General features: G+C 41.4%; 2 protein-coding genes across 5 annotated transcripts in view; one reads left to right on the forward strand and one right to left on the reverse strand.

The window, feature by feature from the left end:
- The window catches only part of DNAAF1 (dynein axonemal assembly factor 1), a 319,527-nt gene extending 318,446 nt beyond the window's left edge, over positions 1 to 1,081 (reverse strand). The window contains exon 1 of one of the 3 annotated variants that reach the window (XM_069216210.1): positions 977 to 1,081. The gene's annotated coding sequence lies outside the window, so the exon portion shown is untranslated. The other 2 variants (XM_069216209.1, XM_069216211.1) reach the window with 2 other exon arrangements.
- An 86-nt stretch (positions 1,082 to 1,167) lies between these two features.
- Positions 1,168 to 14,221, forward strand: part of HSDL1 (hydroxysteroid dehydrogenase like 1) — a 112,185-nt gene continuing 99,131 nt past the window's right edge. Inside the window, exon 1 of one of the 2 annotated variants that reach the window (XM_069216227.1) lies at positions 1,168 to 1,651. The gene's annotated coding sequence lies outside the window, so the exon portion shown is untranslated. Of the gene's footprint in view, positions 1,652 to 1,878; positions 1,991 to 14,221 lie in introns of those variants that run through there. The other variant, XM_069216228.1, reaches the window with a different exon arrangement.

Raw genomic sequence — 14,221 nt, forward strand, 5'->3', positions numbered from 1 at the left:
GGTGATTGTTTGTCTCCATACATATCACCAGTCCCTATTCAGACAGATTGCCTCTGCTGCAACATAAATCGGTGGGGAAAATTCTTTCTCCCAACTATTTTTTTTAAATCTCAGACTTGTCTGCTCTAAAATGTTGACATGTATGCTCTACGTGAAACGTAACAAAAACGGAGAGCAAGCAGCATGTGCATAACAAGCATTTACAATGCATCGGGTCTCGCGTTTGCTCCTGTTAGAGCTGATCGCGTTGTAAACTCCTAACCCGACTTTTCACCTATCGGGCAAAAGTGCATTTATGTACATAACCCGAAAAAGTGAAATCAAGTATGTAAAGCGCTCGACTTCTGCCAAGCGAGATCGGGCTCGTAAATTAGAGAAAAAAAAGTCCACGAGCCCGATTGAAAACAGCGAGCCTCGCATGTTTTCTGTACTTGGTCGCTGCGCAGGAGGAGGGCTAGCCACCGGAAAATGACATATGAGTGCCTTCGACTAATGAAAGCAAGCAGATTTTATTAGGGAAGCCCACCAACCAATAAAAAACACTGACGTGAGGTTGACAGGGCTCCGAGCCCTTTTCTAAATACAAAAGAGTCTCCCTGCTAAACACATGCGCGAGCGCATGCAACGCAGACTCGACCCTAAAAAAGGAAAGCACAGGCACTACACCCTGCGAAGGGCAGCAACATACCTGGAAACTGTATATTAACACTTAATAGTTCCGCTTCGCCTCCTTACCGCTCCACAGTACAACCTTTGTGCATGTGTGTGATCACCAGGCAGCAATCTTGTTTAAAGAGAGCACATAAATCCCACAAGGCTACCACGCACTAAATTGAAATAAATACAAGACATTTGATATTTTTCGTCAGGGGTGTCAACCTCACTTGGTCGCCTCACAATATCTTCGTCTACTCCGGCCTCCAGCACGCCTTTCTCTCTCTGTGCAGTCTATTTCCCCGTTGCTGTTTAAACTTACCGGTTTTCGTTTATTCGTTCTAAAAGTTTCAGCGCGTCTCCTGTAACCATGGAAACACAGAGGTACCGGAAGTTGTGGGACGATAACATGGGATTCCATCAAGAAGGCGTGGGTACAACCCAGAATTCTGATAAACAACTAGAGCGCTAACAGTATTTTATTCTGCGCCAGAGAGGGCGCCATGCTGTGGTCTCAATCGTGCTAATTTTCCTGAATCTAAACTGTGTTAATTCCACAACTATCACAGCTGCGTGTCGTCCAGCGATTTCCATCCCTAGTCACAATTTGTAGAAAAAGTGTCAGTATTATAATTATTTTCTGGAAGTCTGGGAGTTGTTTATCGTGACGAAGCATTGCAAGTTTGAGCTTAGTGAACAGTGTTTACGCGAGGCACTAAAATAGCCTGACAGCTGTACTAGAGGCTCGCGGATATCACGGGTTTTATCCCAGCTCTCCTGCAGACTACAAAAGTGAAAACGCTTTTCAAAACTGATGAAATACCGACGGCCGGCCCGATATGCATTGCTAAGTTTTATACTAATACATAGAGGGCGTGCACTGTGAAAGCTTTAAACGAAAACAATAAGCCATATTGGAGAAGGAAGGATCTGCGTGTCATTGTGACTGGAAGAAAAGGGCAATTTCACCGCAGTAGTTAAACGTTACAGCCTCTTTGTAAGTTTTAAGACCTTAATTTGTAAATTCTAGCTTTCAGTTGTTTTTTAGTATTTTCAGTACAAATCCTCAAGTATTCCTAATGTAATTTACGCAAAGCTGACTGTTCGTTGCCTATATTATTTGGTAGCGTTGGTGCAGCTCCTTTAGTGTCTTATAGGCATGTTACTGATACAGTCTCTTGTTGAAAGTGGCCGCGACCTTTTAATATGTTTTATTGGTTTTAAAAAAAAGAGCTTAAGCAGGAGCCCGTCCATCTTGAAATTACATTTACTTCTCTTCCCCCTTAAAACCGAGGCAAGAACAGGAGAGTACGCAAATGCAGCGCAAACAAGGCTGGCATGTATCTTTTTCAGATTTGTTTTTGTTAAACTTTGAAAAATATTAGTATTCTCGTGTGACTGGCGATTTGTTTGAATATAAATGATTGCTGCATTTCTGAAACAGTTGATTGTTTCATAAATTAAATATTTGTACACAGATCGAATTCCGCATCACGCTACCTCATAGGCACTGTTTAGCTATGCCCCACAATTTTATTAACTATGGGTTAAGAATTTGCATAGAAGTAGGCTAATAGAGAAAATAATGCGCGACTTGGAAAACGTGCCCACTTGAGTGGCCTCCATTAAATGCGTAATGATTTTAGTGAATGCATATTATTATTAGTCAAAGTGCACATGTAGAGGAAATTGTAGTAGTATGTTACATTAATGATTTTATGTTCTGTATGTACCTTAGGCCTTAAGTTAGCGAGGATTGAACCAAGTCTGCACAACCTCATACTAAGCTGCATTGTTTAAAAAAATCGTGGGAATGTATGTTCAGAAAAATTGTGATTTATTGTTCACACTGTGCTGACCAAAACATCTAGCAGATGTCTTTCATTTTCTCTTGAGAACTGCTTGCTAGAATGTCTTGTATTAGAAATTGCAACTTTGTAAAGTTTGATGTGCGAGACAGAGATGTTCCCAGGAACCAACAATGGATGCACCGACTGGAGTACAGATTGCTATAAGAAAGTTACCTGACGAGTTAGACAATGGGAACAGGAGGCGAGGAGCCAATCATCGACTTATGAAAGACAATGTAGTTACAGCTTAGATTTGGAGTTTAATTTCTATTGGATTAACTGTAAATGTACGATTTTTTTGACCAATGACAATGTGGGAAGTTTTTTAGGAAATTCTAAATTAGCCCGACTACACAGAGGAGAAGTGACATTTTTCTATTCTGATTTTCCCTGTAGTGGGTTTTGTTTTGAGGAGCTAAACAGTTCTTGATGACTTTATTTCTAACTTTAACTTCATTGCTTAATTGTTAAGGGTGGATGCTTATCCCTTAGTGATTGCTTCTTAAATGGTTCAGACAAGCTTAGAGCCCTCTTTGTCTGAGCCATTCCCTTTCATTGTCCATTTCTGAAGCTGACCAGGTGGCTGTCCAACTGACAAAGACAACTGCAGCTTGCTTATACAGGGAGTGCAGAATTATTAGGCAAGTTGTATTTTTGAGGATTAATTTTATTACTGAACAACAACCATGTTCTCAATGAACCCAAAAAACTCATTAATATCAAAACTGAATATTTTTGGAAGTAGTTTTTAGTTTGTTTTTAGTTTTAGCTATGTTAGGGGGAAATCTGTGTGTGCAGGTGACTATCACTGTGCATAATTATTAGGCAACTTAACAAAAAAATATATATACCCATTTCTATTATTTATCATTACCAGTGAAACCAATATAACATCTCAACATTCACAAATATACATTTCTGACATTCAAAAACAAAACAAAAACAAATCAGTGACCAATATAGCCACCTTTCTTTGCAAGGACACTCAAAAGCCTGCCATCCATGGATTCTGTCAGTGTTTTGATCTGTTCACCATCAACATTGCGTGCAGCAGCAACCACAGCCTCCCAGACACTGTTCAGAGAGGTGTACTGTTTTCCCTCCTTGTAAATCTCACATTTGATGATGGACCACAGGTTCTCAATGGGGTTCAGATCAGGTGAACAAGGAGGCCATGTCATTAGATTTCCTTCTTTTATACCCTTTCTTGCCAGCCACGCTGTGGAGTACTTGGACGCGTGTGATGGAGCATTGTCCTGCATGAAAATCATGTTTTTCTTGAAGGATGCAGACTTCTTCCTGTACCACTGCTTGAAGAAGGTGTCTTCCAGGAACTGGCAGTAGGACTGGGAGTTGAGCTTGACTCCATCCTCAACCCGAAAAGGCCCCACAAGCTCATCTTTGATGATACCAGCCAAAACCAGTACTCCACCTCCACCTTGCTGGCGTCTGAGTCGGACTGGAGCTCTCTGCCCTTTACCAATCCAGCCACGGGCCCATCCATCTGGCCCATCAAGACTCACTCTCATTTCATCAGTCCATAAAACCTTAGAAAAATCAGTCTTGAGATATTTCTTGGCCCAGTCTTGACGTTTCAGCTTGTGTGTCTTGTTCAGTGGTGGTCGTCTTTCAGCCTTTCTTACCTTGGCCATGTCTCTGAGTATTGCACACCTTGTGCTTTTGGGCACTCCAGTGATGTTGCAGCTCTGAAATATGGCCAAACTGGTGGCAAGTGGCATCGTGGCAGCTGCACGCTTGACTTTTCTCAGTTCATGGGCAGTTATTTTGCGCCTTGGTTTTTCCACACGCTTCTTGCGACCCTGTTGACTATTTTGAATGAAACGCTTGATTGTTCGATGATCACGCTTCAGAAGCTTTGCAATTTTAAGAGTGCTGCATCCCTCTGCAAGATATCTCACTATTTTTGACTTTTCTGAGCCTGTCAAGTCCTTCTTTTGACCCATTTTGCCAAAGGAAAGGAAGTTGCCTAATAATTATGCACACCTGATATAGGGTGTTGATGTCATTAGCCCACACCCCTTCTCATTACAGAGATGCACATCACCTAATATGCTTAATTAGTAGTAGGCTTTCGAGCCTATACAGCTTGGAGTAAGACAACATGCATAAAGAGGATGATGTGGTCAAAATACTCATTTGCCTAATAATTCTGCACTCCCTGTATATCTGAGGAGAGGTCTAACAAAATGCTATTATTCTTGTTGTAGGTTTGTTCTTTGTTTCTAACTACCAACCGCTATTTTGGTAGAGCCATAGTTAGATGTTTTCCAAATTAACTTTGACTAAATTGTTTTCCATTAAGCCCAAACATGTTATTCTAATCAGAAGATTAGTTAGGTAGCCCGGGGAAATGTTAACTGATTGCAGCTAACAAAGAGTTGTTGTTGTTCACCTGTAGAATCTAGATGTATGTTATTTCTATTGCGGTTATTTTTGTTATTATTTTGTACTGTAACTCTGGAACGCTTAGTGGCAAATGCTTTAGTTATATTGAGATTCTTTAGAAGATTAGGTCAACCGATGTTATTCATGTATGTTTATCATTTGGTTTTTAGACTAATTTACGTCATCATCAAAATACTTTATTCGGCTCAAAAGAGCACTGAAAGACACAATCAATTACAAACATCATGATCAAAGAGAGAAATAAATAAATACAAATAAATAAGTGTCAGATATATAAGCAGATTAAAAAAATTAATAACATTCGGATAGTGGCAATTATAAAATTTAGCACCGCCTCTATTGTCCCCTCTCTACCCAGGTCCTGTAAATAAGAAAAGGCAAGATGATTACGCCTAATACCCGTGGAAAGAAGGACAGGGCGTAAAAACCTTCTTCTGGGAACTCTGTATAAATTGCACAAAAGAATAAAATGAAAGGTGCTTTGACGCGATCTACCATCACAGCCATATGGTGGGAGTTTCTTAAACCAAGTGCCTTGAGTAGGAAATGCTAATAAATAGTTTATAGACTTCAGGCGAAATCTGGTAAGTAAAAAAACTATACAGCTCAGAAATGATCATATTAAGGTATAGATTAGGAAGTAATGACTTTGGTAGCGGACACTCCAAAGCCCCAGGCATGTTACCAGTTAAATCTGAGTCATGGTTAGAATGCCAACACAAGTTCGTAATTCTCTGTTTACCCCCCCACCCCCCAACCAGTAAGGAATCGGGGTCCTGGAAATATTCCTCTACCCCAAGGCGGGAGAACATAAAATTTACATATCTAATCCAAGGAATGTCCATTAAACACGCCAGTGACAGACAATCCATGATCACGGACCTACACAGGTGAGCTTCAGGGTTTAGCCATACTCTAAACCAGAGCAGTAAAGGTTGCAATCTTATACGGTCGGCTATATCAGTCAGGCCTACTTCATCATGGCAGAAAACGGCCTGAGTGGATTGAGGGACTGCTAACAGCCTTCTCAAAAACTTATTTTCCGCTATCTGTAGACTCGAACAGTCTGTATAACCCCACATCCCAGCTCCAAATGAAGCAATTGGAAAGACATTTTCTTTTGAAAACAGTCAGCATTTCCTTAACTGGTTTGTGTGCCAATTTCCTTGAAAACCTAAAAACTGCATCAATAGCTCTTTGAAACTGCAAGATGTGAACATTTATTAAGAATTTCCAATTAAAATCAACACCAATTGGGACCCCCAAGTAAATGAAATTAGGAAATTTCAGTATTTCCGCACCTTTCAGAACAAATCTTTTGCTTTTTGATAGCTTTGGGCCACACTTCATCACAAATGATTTTGTTCTGTTAATTTTGAGGCCAAGATTTTCTATAAAAATGTTAAAAGCATCCAATAAGGATTGCAAGCCGGTTGCTGTCCTTGACATAAGGACATCGTCATCCGCAAAAAGTAATCCTGGTAGTGGTTGGGAATTAATAAGAGGCGGGTCCTTCCCCATCTTACATAAAAAATCTTCTAGATCATTAATATAGAGTAAGAAAAGAAAAGGGTCCAACACACCCCTGTCTGACCCCCTTCAAAGAAGGGAATTCTTCAGTGAGGTCACCCTCCTGTCTAAAGCAGACCTTGGCAGTAGTACAGGCATGAAGTCTACTAAGTAAGGAATCCGATCTTTATCTACGCTGATATCTGACATGACAGACCACAGTTTAGGTCTGTCAACTGTGTCGAAAGCACAGGATAGATCCGTAAAGGCTAAATGGGTTCAGCCTTTTTTAACCTTACTATATTTCTGTACTATCAAAGTTAAATTAAGGTTCTGTTCAATTGTACCCAGCCCTGTTCGAAACCCAAACTGGACCTTCGATAAGCTGTTAGTCTCCTTTGCCCAGTGTTCCATCTTACTGAATACCACTCGCCCTAAGATCTTAACAGAACTATCTAAACGGGAGATTGGGCGATAACTCTGTGGATCTGCTCAGTCCCCCTTCTTGAAAATGGGCACAATTATCGCCTCACTCCAGGTGTTTACCAGGGGCCTGTCATAGCAGACCTAAAAACTTTGGTAAGAAGATGAGCCCAAAACTCGGGAAGAGCTTTATATATATCAGCTGGAATTCTATCTGGGCCAGGAGCTTTATCAGAAGGATAGTTTTGGCTAGCATGAAATACCTCGGATACTTCCAATTAATTATGAAAGGTTGTTATGTGAGCATTCCTCCAGGTAACAGAGCCAACCTGGGGGATATTAGTTTCTGTTTTAAATTTTAAAAACATGAAAAATACTCAATCCAAACTTGTGGGGGGACGACAGTGTCTATTACAGTATTATCTTTCTCTGCCAATGGAGTGGAATTAACCACTTTCCGAAAAGCTTTCTTATCTTTACTGCTACTAGCCTCAATTAACTCCTCCCAGGCGTGCTCCTTCTTTTCTTCCCTCCTAGCAGCAAGAGTGGCCTTATAAACCCTTCTTGCCTCTTTAATGTCAGACTGGTTACATGGGACATAGGTAGTGGTCTTCTTTAAATCTTTGAGGGCAGATGCACATGCGTGATTAAACCAACGGGGGTTTCTATTTCTATTAATACTTGACTGCTGTAGTTTATCAGCCATATAACTTGTTAGGACAGAGAAAGCCTCAATAATGTTATGTGCAGGGGCATGTTCCCCTAAAGCAATCATGATCTCCTCCTTCTTGTTCGTCATCAAATCTATGTAAACGCTATGTTTATCAATCTTTCTCCACTTGGTTGTTGCGCCTTTTGCCTATTAAAACTCAGCGCTGGCCGCTGTATCTCACCATCGGAGCCCTTATCCCCACCAAACCTAAATTCTAAAATTAAGTGGTTATGATCACTCATGCAGTTTGGAATAACCCTAAACTTCCCTACAAAGGGGTTAAGATCTTTAGAGTAAACTACTATAAAATCAATTGTTGATTGTACACTGCCCCCTAAAAACGTAGGAACAAACTTAGCTTCCGGAATTGGAAATATCAACAAATTGACGGCCATCATTCGATTTAGCGCATTCCCATAAGGAGAATGTTTAAAATGCTGCATAGGGAAATCATATACATTGGAAACACCACAACATTCTAGTAGTTCCGGATCACACAAATGGGCATTAAAATTACCAGCCAAAATAATCATTATATCCTTCTTACTTCTGTTCAGGGCACTATGGACCGTAGATTCCAAGCTATCAATCACGCTGGTGTCTGACCAAGCAAAGATGTTATTATAATAATTACTCAACAAGACGTCATATGGGACAGTCAATTTGAGAAGAAGTACCAGATAGTATAGTGTTGTTTCAATGACACGTGTGACTACTTCTCTTGCAGATACAGATATAAATGTAACCAAACCTCCCTTTGCCCTTCCCGAAGGTGATTTAATAGCAGGAACAAAATAGGTGGTGAAGCCATTGACAAAGCCCAGTTTTCAATGAAGAAAATCTTCTCTCACAGTATTTTTGGCAGGGCTGGAAAAGGAAGAGGTTGATTTGTTGGCTGATATGCATCAAGAGGGCAATCACTCAACAGAGGCTCATATAACCAAGGCTTCGAGCAGATTTTCTATCAGGGATACAAGCCCCACTTCTATCCCCGTTGCTCCTGTGGGTTCCACAAAGGAGAACTGCTCTCAGGTAAGAATTTCTAGTTCTGGCCCTCCTTCCATATGAGGCAGATTGGGGAATTGTCTAAATGCTTGGTTGTCTCTCACATCAGATCCTTGGGTGATTCAGACTGTTCAATGTTACTGCATAGATTTGCATCAGATTCCAACATAGTCGCTTTCCCTAACCTCTACATTTCTCTCAAGAGCACTTTCTCCATGTTCAAGAGGAAGTGCAGTCCCTGCTTGCAAAACAAGCTATAGAATAGACTACCTATGACCCATCAGGCATCCTTAGCACCATTTTTCTAGTTCTGAAGAAGATCAACAAACATCGCCCTGTGATAAACTCAAAACTCTTCAACAACTTTGTAGTTTACCATCATTTCGAAATGGAAACCGTTCTTCATCTCAGAGACCTCCTCTTTCAAAACGGTTGGTTAGTTTGTTTGGACCTCTATTCATCCTTCTTACAGGATGTTTCTTCAGTTTCGATGGGGAGACTCATTTTTCCATTCCAAGACTCTTCTTTTCTGCCTTTCTTCAGCCCCTTGGTGTTTCACCAGGATTCTTAAACCTGTGGTGGCTTTCCTCAGAAGTCAAGGTGTATAAATCATAATCTGTCTAGACAATTTTTTAATCATTGTCAGGACAAATCTTGTCTTCTAACACATTTGAATCTTTGTAAAGATCTTTTGTCAAGTCTGGGTTCCTGATAAATTCTCAAAAATCTTCTCCGGTTCTTTCTCAGCGTCTCAAATTTCTGGGTTTCGTAATAGACACTTCTCAATCAATCCTCCAACTTCCTCAGCAGAAAGTGAATTTAATAAAAAAAGGAAATACGACATGCTTTGTCTCTTCTTCTCTGTTTCCTCAGATTTGATAGCTCATCTGGTAAGTCTTCTTCCTCCATTTAGGCCTTTTTTCTTGGTCCTCTACACTACAGAGCCCTTCAAAGATTAAAGGTATGCCATCCACGCAGAGGGTTCGCTTATTCAGATCCAGTAATTCTGGATCCAGATTCCAAAGAAGAACTCCCCTGGTGGCTGAGTCACTTAGACGCTTGGAACGGGAGAAGTATTTTCTCTGGCACCCCAGATCTTGTCTTAGAGTCAGATACAAGTCGGACAGGATGGGACGCAAGATCTGGTCATCTCTCAACTGGAGGTACATGGTCCATTCTGGAGTCATCACTGCACATCAGTTGTTTAACGATGCTTACAGGTTCCTTTGCCATCGAGTTATTCACAAGAGACAGAATAAAATGCACAATCCTTCTACGGATAGACAGTCTGTTGCTGGTCAGGTACATAAATCATCTGGGAGGTACAACGCTGGCCGCAAATCTTTGGAATTTTGCCTCCAAAGGAATATTTCTGTAAAAGCGGAATATCTCCCAGGCAAACTGAACGTTGTGGCTGACTGGTTTTCCAGACATCTCTACAATTCAGGCGACTGGAGACTTCATCCTTCAGTATTCAGTCATCTTTCTTCAATCTTCAGCACCATGTCAGTAGACCTCTTTGCTTCCCTTATCAATACTCATCTTCCCTCTTTTTTCAGTTGGAGACCAGATACTCTGGCTATGGCCACAGGCGCTTTTCTACAATCATGGCCTCTGTCTCTCCTGTATGCCTTCCCTCCGTTCCTTTTCATTGCCCAAGCACTTGCTCAAACCAGCAGACAGCAATCATCGTTTGTTCTTATTATCCCATTCTGGCAATCCCAACCTTTGTACCTGCTGTTGTTAGAATTGACCACAGAATTCCCGGTGTTGATTCCTCCATCTCCTGATTTGCACCTCAACCCTCAGGGTCTTTGTCACAATCTCATTTTAGAGGGCTCCCTGTACCTCATAGCATGAAAGATTTCGGGGCTTCCTGGAGAACCCTAGGAATTTCGGAGGAGGCTACCCAGTTTATCCAACAATCCTGGGCTCCACACACACAGCAAAGGTATGCAAATCAGCCTGGTTGGTCTGGTGTAGCTGGTGTTTGGAGAGGGGTTCAGATCCCCTTTCACCAAATGTGAATTTAGTAGTGATTTTCCTAGTTTTCCTTGCGTTCCAAGGGAAAGCTTATCGTCACATTAATACTTACAGGCCCACAATGTCTGCAGAACATATCAGAGAGGATGGAAGACCTATTGGTGAACAACAGCTGCTGTGTCGTTTGTTAAAGGGAGTACATTTTGCTAAACCTCCTGTTCCCAAATTTAATGCTATGTGCAATGTTAACTTGGTGCTTTGATTATTTATCTCATGGCCAGACAATGCTGATTTATCGCTCAAACATTTATGTGCCAAACTGACTATGCTTTTGTGTTTGGTTTCTATCAAACATGTATCTGATGTTAAAGCACTGGATAGTTCCTCTTTCCATTACTCTTTTTTAGGAGTTTATTTTCAGGTCAATAAGCGTACCAAGACTAATTTATCGACCATTCATTACCCTTTTTCCCCTTCTCAACCTAAGTTATGCATTGGCAATTGTTTGCCAATGCATAACTTAGGTTGACAACAGGTGTCAGAAGTCTCTCCTCTTCCCAACTCCTTATTTCCTTTCAGAAAACTCATAAACCGGCGTCTGCTCCTACTTTAGCCCATTGTGTTAGATGGATCTTGCCCCTGGCTGGCATTTCTACCACTTCCTTAGGCGCCAATTCAGTCAGAGAGACAAGGGGGTCATTCCTACATTGGCGGGAAGCGGGAACCACCACTTGGCCGCTCCGCGGTCAAAAGACCGCGGAGGCCATTCTGGCTTTCCCGCTGGGCCGGCGGGCGCCCGCCAAGGGAGCACCCGCCGGCCCAGCGGGAAAGGCCCTGCAACCCAGAAGCCGGCTCCGAATGGAGCCGGCGGTGTTGCAGGGGTGCGACGGGTGCAGTTGCACCCGTCACGATTTTCACTGTCTGCTAAGCAGACAGTGAAAATCATGCTGGGGCCCTGTTAGGGGGCCCCTGCACTGCCCATGCCAGTGGCATGGGCAGGGCAGGGGCCCCCAGGGGCCCCACGACACCCGTTCCCGCCATCCTGTTCCTGCCCAGACAGGGGAAATCTGGCGGGAAACCGCCGGATCCCCTTTTCTGACCGCGGCGGTACAGAATGGGCAGGGAAGCACCGCCAGCCTGTTGGCGGTGCTTCCGTCATTTTAGCCCTGGCGGTCGTGGACCGCCAGGGTTAGAATGATCCCCTAAGGCTTCTAGGGCTTTCTGGGTGGGGGGTAGTTTACATGGCATTCTCAGAGCTGCAGAATGGTCAAACGTTAACACTTTTAGAATTTTTATTGTGAGCCTATTGATCATCCATCATAGTGTTATATCGTTTCTTTGAACACGCATAATATGAGCCCCTGGTCTTGTAATAAAATTGAGATTTTCCTAGCCTTAATGACTGAAAGGCTAGATTTTATTAATGACACAGAGGGGAGTATTATCCCACCACAGTTTCCTTTAACCCTCCCTGTTCTTTTTTTTTTTTCCGCAGTCCCACTGCCTTCAACAAGCTTGGCAGCATCCAATTAACTCACATGGAGCATCTCCTCACCTGGATTCCCCCTTTGGGATTTCCTGGCCAACTTCTTAACTTCCATTCTTGCCTACAGCTTTCCACATGGACAACTTAAAGGACATGATAACTGCATTATTGAACTTATGCTTAATCATTATTTTGTTTTCCAAATACCATATTCACTGATTCTCACAAGAAAAGAGGGCTTGTTGCTCTCAGTTAAGATTGTTATAGTCATACTCAACTTGCTATTTTGATGTAACGTTGTAGTTTTTCTCCCAGGGTTTCTGGGTATTGATGTTTTTCGTGGATGCTATATATTATTAAAGCGAGAAAGGAAAGCATAATACTTGCCTCCGTGTCTTTAATAAAATCTAACCTTTCAGTCACCAAGGCTAGGAAAATCTTAATTTGGTTTGCTTTCATGGAACTCCCTATACACCCAATAGCAGTGACTTACAGGTAAAAAGCCAGGATGATGTTTAAGTATACCATTATGGTTCTCACCTGACGGTTATTTTACTGATATGGCCGTTTTTTTAAAAGTCCAGGCTAGTTGGGAAAAAAAACTGTGAACTTCAACAAAGCCTATTTTCTCCTCTGAAATATCCAATTAAAACAGCCAAATACAAGAAGAAATCACATACCTTGAATTTCTTTGCTGTATTAACTATTACAAAATGATTATCAAAGAGTGGTAGAATACACATGTAATAAAATGGAAATCGGACGGTTTTACAGATAAATTGTAGTATCTAGGGTATAAAGTGCAAGGTAGAATGTAGAATCCATGTGGGGTTCTCAGAGTTCTGAGAAAGACAATTCGGAGAAAGAGAGTTGGAGGAGGACGGAGCAGTGAACTGGCTGACGTTTTTTATATCTGAACCTGAATAAAGTCACTTGAAGTACACTGATGCATTTAAAGTGCTTTTTCACATAAATATTGTTCAGCTTTCAGCTCCAAGCCCCTCCATTATCTCAGAACATCAACACATAGCCAGGTTGCAACCCTTGTGTGGCGTGATCAAATCTAAGTGATGTTATTTTGCTAAGTGTATGAAGAGCTATAGTTTCCAAGCCCCACACTTTCCCAAGTAAATTGCTGAGCTAATTGTCTCATTATGATTATTATTATTATGTTTGATTACTGTGGCAGAGATTGTTTCGATTGATAAACATATATTGCACCTTGTGATTTCTATACTATAGTTGCCTGTGCAGCTTTGTTTCATTGTGAGTCCTTTCAAGTAATCCTTGCAATATGTCAAACTCCTCTGCCTTTATCTGGCTACGGTTTCTAAATACTAAAGTATACAAAAATTATTCATTCATTCCTTCGTGACGGAGGTCTTCAAAGCTGCTGAATGTTTCTTCATTCAGTAACACATGACTGTACAGGTTTGCATAGTTGCCAGTGTCCTCTGAAGCGGGCACATGGACTCAAAGGCAGAGGAATTTACTTATGGCAGGCTTTGAGCTTATAGATTAGGAAAGGGTTCAGGCAACCATGATTCCCCAGGTAGGCTGATGGTACTGGAACTGAGACACAGATTTCTGAACAGGCTGATAGTTCGAAGCATTGAGTATAGGGTTTCAGACTAATAGATTTGAGGCCCCCAGGCAACGAGGATCCCAGATCTAAGGGTCATTTTTTTTTCTTTGCTCTTTTGCAGCTATGAAGACTGTCTTACATGGATGTTTATCATATTCTGAAAATGTGGCTTTACCTCAGCTGCTGGCATGTTTAGCAATCTTGATTTGATCGTGAGGTGTCAAATGCACTAGTTGTGAGGATCCATTTAATAGACAACTTTCTATGTACAATGTGGATTACACTGGGGAGTTTAAAGTCCCAAGGCAAACATTGGTATAGGCTTTTGTTTAGAAGATCTGAAATGAAATCTATCCCAGGGTTAAATGTTTAAATAATAAAACAAAGTTTACTCCATTTTGCAATTTTAGACATACTTCTTGTTGTATGGTAGACTGACCATCCCATTTTCAACTGAATACTCATGTTTCCAGATTCATAATATTCTCCTATTTTAAGCTTGAAAAAACACTGTCTCTGATGCTGCTTCTTTCAGTCTTCACTCCAGGCTTTAAGATTGGCTTCTGTCTGACTGCAGATCAAATACA

The sequence above is a fragment of the Pleurodeles waltl genome, chromosome 12, assembly GCF_031143425.1.
Source record: "Pleurodeles waltl isolate 20211129_DDA chromosome 12, aPleWal1.hap1.20221129, whole genome shotgun sequence".
NCBI lineage: Eukaryota > Metazoa > Chordata > Amphibia > Caudata > Salamandridae > Pleurodeles > Pleurodeles waltl.